The sequence below is a fragment of the Bos javanicus genome, chromosome 16 (assembly GCF_032452875.1).
Source record: "Bos javanicus breed banteng chromosome 16, ARS-OSU_banteng_1.0, whole genome shotgun sequence".
NCBI classification, from domain to species: domain Eukaryota; kingdom Metazoa; phylum Chordata; class Mammalia; order Artiodactyla; family Bovidae; genus Bos; species Bos javanicus.
Window position 1 is genome coordinate 63,313,852 of NC_083883.1, and position 9,098 is coordinate 63,322,949.

At 44.3% G+C, this 9,098-nt stretch overlaps 1 non-coding gene across 1 annotated transcript; it reads left to right on the forward strand.

Annotated features, from left to right (window-relative positions):
• The first annotated feature begins 8,469 nt into the window (after positions 1–8,469).
• Positions 8,470–8,541, forward strand: TRNAW-CCA (transfer RNA tryptophan (anticodon CCA)). The gene has a single exon. It is a non-coding gene; the product is annotated as a tRNA-Trp (tRNA).
• Positions 8,542–9,098: the final 557 nt, after the last annotated feature.

Below are 9,098 nucleotides of genomic sequence, written 5' to 3' on the forward strand. Positions count from 1 at the left end.
TTGGGGGAATTATGCAACTTGCCCAAGATCTAAAATCTAGTAAATGACAGAGCTAGGATTTGAGCCCTAAAAGGTAAAACTCCAAAGTCTGAATACTGTCTTTCTATCATTACATACTGTTCTTTTCCTGGGATCTCAACCAAGAGCTTTAGAATTAGGCTTGTTTAAATATAAATGTTTCCTCTAGATCCATTAAAATCTGTTGAGGTCTGAGCTTGAGGTAGAGTGTAGATTACTCATTCTCTCTGACTCCTGTCTCTGATAAGCAGCGGGAACCAATTTTATATCACTTGGGCCTGGGACAAGAAAGACGACTGAGGAAGTGAGGAACCTCCCTCTCAGAGCCTTTGGTTGGGCCAAGCTCAAAATCTTTAAAGGGTGGCTTAAAGTGGAACCAGGAATTTTGTTCCTGTAGTGTCCTACCCTGAGGGTTGGGAAGCTGGTTGAAGTCCTTCCTCTGTTCTGCTCATCTCAGATGCCTGGGGCCCTGCAGCAGGCTGGCCCCTGCTCTGAGTGGCTGTGAGTGGCTGTGCCCCCTGCATCAGAACTAGAGGAGCTCTGTAGGAATTGCAGGGACAAAGACACAGGGTGGGGCAGGAGAGCATGCCAGGTTTGGTGTGAAACCCCAGGTAGTGTGATCATTAATTTCCTGTGGATGCAGCTGCTTTGGATCTGGGTTGACTGTTGATGCAGTGGCCTTTGGAAGCTCACAGTTCAAGCCAGAGACACTTGGTTTGTGCCTCAATTAGAAAGATTCCCAGAGACACGCAGTCCCATTCCTGAGATGCCTGCCAGAGTAACGACTTGGGAAGGCTGAAGCTATTTTCAGTCTCATATACACACACATATGTACACTCACGTACACACTTTAAATAATGTGATCAGCTTATGTCCTGCTTCAGTATTCTGTCTTTTTCTTCCAATTTTGGTACTTCTCTGACAGACTGGCAGGGCACCATGATTCTGTCTTTGCACATTGATTAAAGCAACTCTGACAGATAAGGATTGCAAGTTGCTAACTTGCTTCTGAGTTCTGACTGATGAGGAATTTCTAATGTCTATCCTAATGTCTTCTCCCTCTTAGCTTCTGCACTGAGAGTCTGAAGCATTGTGACGAAGTAGTGTTGGCATCTTTCTGTTTGCGCAACCCAGGAGGGTGGGAGGAGCCTGGGAGGAGGAGACACCTGGGCCTCTTTCTGTTGATGACCAACTCCTTCCCACAGACCACCTGTATATGAAGGTGCTGGGCTGTGGGCTCCTTTGCTTCATTCTAGAAAATACTGGTTGAACATCTACTTTGGATATTCAAAGACAAACAGTGACACACCTCTCCCTCAGTTAAAAAGGCAAATACAATAGAGTGTTATAAATCTGTAACACTATAGAGACAGAGAAGACACTATATGAGACAGAGAAGTATAGGGTGTTATGGAGATGCATAGGAAAGTGCCCAGCCCAATCTTGGCAGTGGATGGGCAGGACACACTCCCCTAAGGAATCGACATACAAGCGAGACCTAAAAGCAAGCCAGAACTCCTTTCTTCAGGGTCAGAGGAGTGTGTGTGTGTGTGTGTGTGTGTGTGTGTGTGTGTGTGTGTGTGTATGTGTGTGTGTGTGTGTGTGTGTGTAGGTAGGAGGTTCAAGAAGAAGTAAAGAAGAGTTCTAGGCAGAATAATGTCACAGGCAAAGGTCCAGAGGCCAGAGAGAATTAGGCAAATGAGAGAATTGGAAGCTGAGATGTTGAGTGGGATTCAGAGGTGGATTATGGATGGAAAGTGGAGAGAGATTAGATTAGGGGAACTGAAAAACTATGACGATCTGTAGACCAAGTAAAGAAATTTGTGTTTTAACCTCAGGGAGATGGAGAGCTGCTGCCCTGTGAAGGAAGAGTAGTTTCAAACAAATTTGGCTTTAAAGAAGACTATTTTGGCTGCAGTGTGGAGAGTTGCTTGGAGGAACCGGCATCAGAATCAAGGAGACTCATTACAGTAGTTTTAAGTGAAGAAAGCAGTAGTCTGACTTAAATGTTGGGATGGAGGAAGTGGATGAATTTGAGAAATATTTAGGAATTGCAAAGGCTAGGACTTGGTCTCGATGGCTGATTAAGTTGGGTGCAGGGAGAGGAAGTGGTGACAAGAATTTAACCAGATTTCTGTCTCAACCGGACGGACAGTACAGCCGTTCACTACTAAGTGGACTGGAAAGGCAGAGCAAATGTGCGCATCTGGGGTGGAGATAAGTGCAGCACGGACATGTTGAATGTGAGGGGCTGTAGGATGGCCAAGATGGAGTTTCAGTCGGTGTTGACTCACCAGGCCTGGTTGGTTATTGAAATATGAAATATTTCTGTGCTGCCAATAAAGAGCCACCACCCCGAGCAGCCCCTCATCCCTGTTCTCCTTCCACAACCTTGCTCACCAGTCACTTGGACCTTCTATCTATTTCTATCGATAGATTTCTATCGATCCACAGACCAATAATGTGAATCATGTGCAGCATGGCAGAAGGTCTCCTCTTCTGACTGGTTAGTGCTCTCGCTAGGGCTGTTCAATATTTTGCACATCTCTCTTTGGAGATGGCTAATGTCTTTCAGGCAGTTGATTGTAAAAGATCAACTTTTTGAGGAAAGAGAGGTCATGGCCAGGAGTACAGTTGACCCCTTCATGTCTGTGGGTTTTGCATTCTTGGATTCAACCAACTGCAGATTGAAAATATTAAAAAGAATTTTTTCCAGAACATTCCAAAAAGCAAAATTTGACTTTGCCTTGCTGGCAGCTATTACATGACATTTACATTGTATTTACAAGTATTTACATAGCATTTACATGGTATTAGGTATTATAAGTAGTCTAGAAATGAGTTAAAGTATACAGGTAGATGTGTGTAAGTTATTTGCAAATACTCTGCCATTTGATATAAGGGACTTGAGCATCCATGGCTTTTGGTAGCCACAGTAGGTTCCTGGAGGTCCTGGAACCTATGCCTCTCATATTCCAAGGGATGACTACTCATTTGAGATCATCAATCTTAAGGTTGAAGCCTTGAAATGGATAAGAGTCTTTAATAAGAGTACGGAGTAAGAAGAGTGACATCCTAGGGCTAAGGAATTTGGACTTGACCCTACAGGAAGTGAGGAACCAATAAAGTTTTTTAAGTAGAGGCATGATCCAACTAGTGTAACCCCCAGGGCAAAGACGAGAGCCACAGTCTGACAAGGACTTCTCTGGCAAACTCATCAAGGAGCTTATGCTCACACTGGGGTAGGGAAGATCAAGACTTCCCCTTTAAAGGGAAGAGGCTCACCATGTGTGATGATGAAGTAGCAAGTGAGCAGCCCCGTCCCACAGTGGGTAGTTCTGTCTTACAACAGATCCTGGAGCCCCTAGTCTGAAGGCCCCTCCTCCACCTGATGATTAAGGTTGGCTGAGTGCTTAGGCAGTCCATTTGCCTTTGTTGAAATCCTCAATAGTAGAGACAGTGCTTCAGAAATAAATGATTTCTAAATTCCCTTTCAAAGCCTAGATTCTTGAATAAGTGGAAAGGGTTCTTCATAAGAATAAGAACCTTTGTACTTTGCAGTTTACAAAACCCTTTGAGTTATGTTGTTAACTGAGCCGATGAGGGTTGTGAAAGAACTCACAGAAGTATTAACAAGGGAAGAAAAAAGTTTTTATTCACTTTCCAAGAGAGGAAAGGGAACAGAGGCCTAGAGTGGCTGAGGGCTGAGGTCTGAAACTTCTTATTGAGTTTAAAGGACAAGGTACAAGAGAAAGGGGGGTGAGTTCATATTTATTCTGGTCCTCAGTTGAAACTGGGCTGGCTGTGCTTCTCTAGGATGTAGTTTTCCTGAGAATCTGTGACTTCCTGCCTTCAGTAATCTTCCAGTTCTTGAGGTTTCAAAGAGACTTGATAGTGGCCCTTGACAGTTGCTATTCTATTTGGAATGGTGTTAGATGGGTTTGCGTATATTACCTCATTTTATCATTTCATCAGGTAATTTAGAGGATCTTGCAGAGATCAGGAACTGAGAGTCAGAGACATTTGAGGTTAATAAATTATGGAGCCAACCTTAAATCTGGGTGTTTAGATCCAAGGGCTGGTTCTTTCACACTTCTCCAGTGGTTTGCAAACTGTGTTCCTTGGGGCCCTGCAGGGACTGTGTTGGGTTGCACATGTTGGGAAGCACCCAGGAAGCAGTGCTCAATTCCCAGACTATCTCAGCCAGGCTGTCAGGCAGTTGTCAACCTTTGAGATCAGCCTTCTTTGGAAGCTTTCCCCCAGGGAAGCATTTCCCAGTGGGGAGAACCTTCAAGACTTCTCAAGGCCGGTCTATCAGTCATCCTCCAAGTTGGTGGTGTGTGTGTGTGTATGCCAAGTCGTTTCAGTCTTGTCCGACTCTTTGTGAGCCTATGGACTGTAGCCCACCAGTTTTCTCTGTCCATGAGACTCTCCAGGCAAGAATACTGGAGTGGGTTGCCAGGCCCTCCTCCAGGGGATCTTCCCAATCCAGGGATTGAACATGCGTCTCTTAGGCAGGTTCTTTAGCACTAGCACCACCTGGGAAGCCCAAGGTTGGTGATGGTCCTTTTTCCCCCAAACGAGACGTAGCACGCCTCTGGCTCTGTTCTGACCTTAGGCCTTCAGCCTTTGCTCCGGTCTGTCCCCTCAGGACCTACCCTCCTATCCTCTGTAGCTCCAGCTCTTCTTATCAGGATGTCTGTTTGCTTTCTGTCCCTCCACCCCCTCCTAGAGATTCCTGGCACTCCAGACACTGGAGGAGTGAATATAAAAATGTACCAGCTTGGATTCTTTCCTGGACATGCATTGTTCCTGACTCTGTGACCATCGGCAGGGCAGTTTTAGTGTCTTCAAATCTTGCTGGGCTTTTGTTTGGACACTTAGTGCCAGTGTTTTCCTAAAACCACTGCATCTCACGCGTTTCAATTTACCAACTCCCTTGTCCTTGAAAATTGTACCTGCATTCGGACCATCCTTTTCTGTTGACTTTTTTTTTTTTTAATAAGTCAACAGAAAGGCTGCAGTTTGTCTTGACGCACCAGTAGGTATGAGTTAAGAGACTGAAGAGAAAAGACCCAGAGGCAAAGACAAATCATTTTGCTTCCTGATTATACAGCGAGAGTAAGAATTAATATTTCTGTGATTTCCATTTCTGAGAACTGCCTTAGAATTTAGTGGCAACTTTCTGACTCATAATTTGTGAAACAAAGGCCTAAGCCTTTTTCTTCTGCTCAAATACTTATTGAGCACCTGTCATATGGATGTAAAACTTAGTGCTAGATTCTGTGGTGGATACAAAGATTTTAAGAAATGATTTCTGCCTTCAAGGGAGTTATTGGTCCTAGCATGGACTTAAATAATACAAGAAAGAGGCAGGGAGGGAGGGATGAAATAAATACTGAGGGTGATCTGAAAAATGGAAGTAATCACATGATTTCAAGATTCCAAGGGAGAACACTGATGTTCTGACGGGTGGCCCACTGTGTCCCATTCTAGAAGCATGGGGGTTGATGGCAGAGTTCTGCTGGGTCCAAGAGCAGGGAAGTCCAGCAAAAGAGCAGTGACCTTGATAAATCAACTCCCAAGTGGTGTGGTCGATGGTGGGGAGTTCTGGACTCAAGTGAAATGCTTGTGCAGAGAAAAACTCAAAATATTTCAGCTCTGCGTTTTTGAAGAATTGGTCATGAGTAGCTCTTGACTTCTTAGCCCTAGACCAGACTGGAACTGTTGGAGACATGACCCTGGAATAGCTTGTCCCCCAGATCTCCCTCTGAGAGAGCACAGGCTCTGGAGTCAGAGGCCCAGGTTCAAGTCCCTGCCCCCTTTTCCTACTCTGCTGTGTTGGTTGCTTAACTTGCCTTGGCTTCAGTTCCCTTATGGTACAAAGGAGAAAGAAAGAATGCCTGCCTTGCTGGCTTGTTGGGAAGATGGGGGACAGCACAGGGAAAGTGCTTGGTATATAGCAGGCCCTCAAATTAATAGTAGTGGGTTGGCCAGGAAGTTCATTCAGGTTTGTCCGTAAGATGGTACAGAGATCACTGTGATCCAATGGTTTCAGAGTGGTATGGAGGCCACAGAGTGTGGTGGCCTACACGGGTGTCACACCTCCTCTCATCAGTGTCTCACCTATGCATGATGGAAGGAGGGTCTAGTGATCAGGCTCCTCCTCTGAGCCTCTAAACCTTCTTTCTGTGTTAGTCCTGTTTATACGCTGATAAAGCGGGAGTGCAAAAATCACATTCAGAGTTGGAGAGGATTTTTCGATACAACTTAAAATAAGGGTATTGAACAGGAGAGGCAGCTGAGGCCTGGAAGAGGTGAAATGACACCCACAAAGGCAAAGTTAAGAAGGTAGCCCTTGCCTCTGATAGAGTGCTCCTCCTCTATGCTGCTGCTGCTGCTAAGTCGCTTCAGTCATGTCCGACTCTGTGTGACCCCATAGACGGCAGCCCACCAGGCTCCCCCGTCCCTGGGATTCTCCAGGCAAGAACACTGGAGTGGGTTGCCATTGCCTTCTCCAATGCATGAAAGTGAAAAGTGAAAGTGAAGTCGCTCAGTCGTGTCCGACACTTAGTGACCCCATGGACTGCAGCCTACCAGGCTCCTCTGTCCATGGGATTTTACCGGCAAGAGTACTGGAGTGGGTTGCTATTGCCTTCTCCGCCTCTTCTATATAGCTGCTTTAAAAACTGGTGGCAGCTCGGAGGCCTGGGAGGTTAGTTCATGCGTCATGAACTAATGATCCCTTTGGCTGGACCACCCACACGTGTCAGATTTATCATCGACAGATGCTGTTTTAGTCAGCATCATTCAAAGACTTGTACCATAAAGGTAGCATCAAGTGGGTGTGGAGAAGTGCTGGCTTTCCCTCTGTTTTTCCTGCTTAGCTTCCTCTTTATTTTTGGTTTCTGAAGTGTTTCCCGCTCTGACCTGACATTTACTCTCTCGATATTTGCAGTAAGTCCCCAACATATCAACAAGTTCCCTTCTTAGAGCATGTTTGTATGTCCAATTTGTAAGCTCATCAAAATTAGCCTAGGTACCCAACTAACGAAATTGGTTATATTATAGTACTGCACTGTAATAGGCTTACAATACTTTTCACACAAATAATACATAAAAAAATTTCACAAAAAAGTAAAGAAAGCATTTAAAATCTTACATTACAGGACCTTGAAAAGTACAATAGTACAGCACAACAGCTGGGTACAGGGGCTGGCATCAAGTGAACAGGCAGGAAGAATTACTGGCTGGAGGAGGGAGAGGAGGTAGGAGACGGTCGAGCTGAAGGGTCGCTAGCAATAGGAGACGGGGGCAAGCTGCAATTTCACTCATGCGTGATGTTGATGGTGCAAGTTCTGGTTCCCTGCTGGAACCAGATGACCATTGGCTTCTTTAAAAGTTTGCAACTTGAGGGTTTGTAGGTAGGGGACTTTAGTGTATGCCATATGAATAAGGCTTTCTGAGTGCTATGGGGGATACAAAGAAATATAAACAAAATTTGAGAGTCTTAGAGAAAATATGAACAGTTGAAAAGTTGGATAAATGATGTGAGAGAAAATAAAACTGAGCAAAACTGCAACACACTGTATGATTAAGTGTCAAGTGAAAAATCTCTGTGATTCCAATGCTAATTTATGGGTTGGTGCCTGTTGATGACAACATTTTCATCAGCTTTCTGTGATATGAGGAAAACAAGGCAAGTAGTGATTATTTTATAGGGCTCAGTTTACATAAGATAACATATTATTGCACTTCACTTTTTTGCACTTTGCAGGTCCTGCTTTGTTTACGAGTTGAAGGTTTATGACAATCTTGCATTGAGCAAGTCTATGGGTACCATTTTTTTCCAACAACATTTTCTCACTTTGTGTCATTGGGTCCCATTTTGGTAGAAATTCTTGTCATCTTTCAAATCTTACACGAACAGAAAGATTATGACTTGCTAAGGCTCAGGGGATGGTTGGTATTTTTTAGAAATAAATTATTTTAAAAATTAAACTATGTACATTGCTTTTTTAGACATAATGCTATTGTACACTTTATAGACTATAGTATAGTGTAAGTGTAACTGCTATATGCATTGGGAGACCAACAAATTTGGGTGACTTGCTTTACTGCAGTATTTTTTTGTATCATTTTGTTATGATGGAACCCATGATATCTCTGAGGTAAACCTGCATTTGTTTTACAGGATTTTCTGAGATTATATGCTTCTGAAATTTTAGTATTAAAATGCTCTTTGTTTTATAAAATGATGGGGTATAAATAGCAGTAGTTTTTTTTTTTTTTTAAAGCCCATACTTAGAAAAATAAAAAGTTGGCTACTTAGCATGTTTCTTTTTAAAATATTGCTCATCCTTGAAATGCAAAAGGAAATGAATCTTTGGTGTGCACACATGTCTAGAGTCCAGGGGAGAACAGTTACTGAGTACTAGTGTCCAGGGGGCTTCCCTGGTGGCTCAGAGGTTAAAGCGTCTGCCTCCAATGCGGGAGACCCGGGTTCGATCCCTGGGTTGGGAAGTTCCCCTGGAGAAGGAAATGGCACCCCACTCAAGTATCCTTGCCTGGAGAATCCCATGGACGGAGAAGCCTGGTAGGCTACAGTCCACGGGGTCGCAAAGAGTCGGACACGACTGAGCGACTTCACTATAGAGTGTCCAGGGGAAGCTCCCAGGACAAGGACAAATATCAATTTTGTTTGACAAAGGATTTGATAAACTGGAAGGGTGTGGGCAATCTTCCCTTGAGGGAGTAATGTGAGAAGAACTCTAGATATAACACTGGAGAGTTCCATTGGGGTTGTAGGAAGGAGTTGGGAGGCCTTGTCTACTTACCTGCTGTGTCCACAAAAAGTTTACCCAGCTGTTACTACAATAACAACAGGTCTGTAACTCTCTTGAATTAACCAGTCACTGAATCAATGACCCAGTCTCGCTGGTGTTCTGGCTCTGGCCCATCCTCTTGAACGCTGATTGTTCACCTTGCCTTAACACTCACATATGGCCAGCAGTCGCTCATTTCCAGTTCTGACCTCTTGCTTCCATCCCTGAGCACGGTTCGGACTCATGAGATGGGCT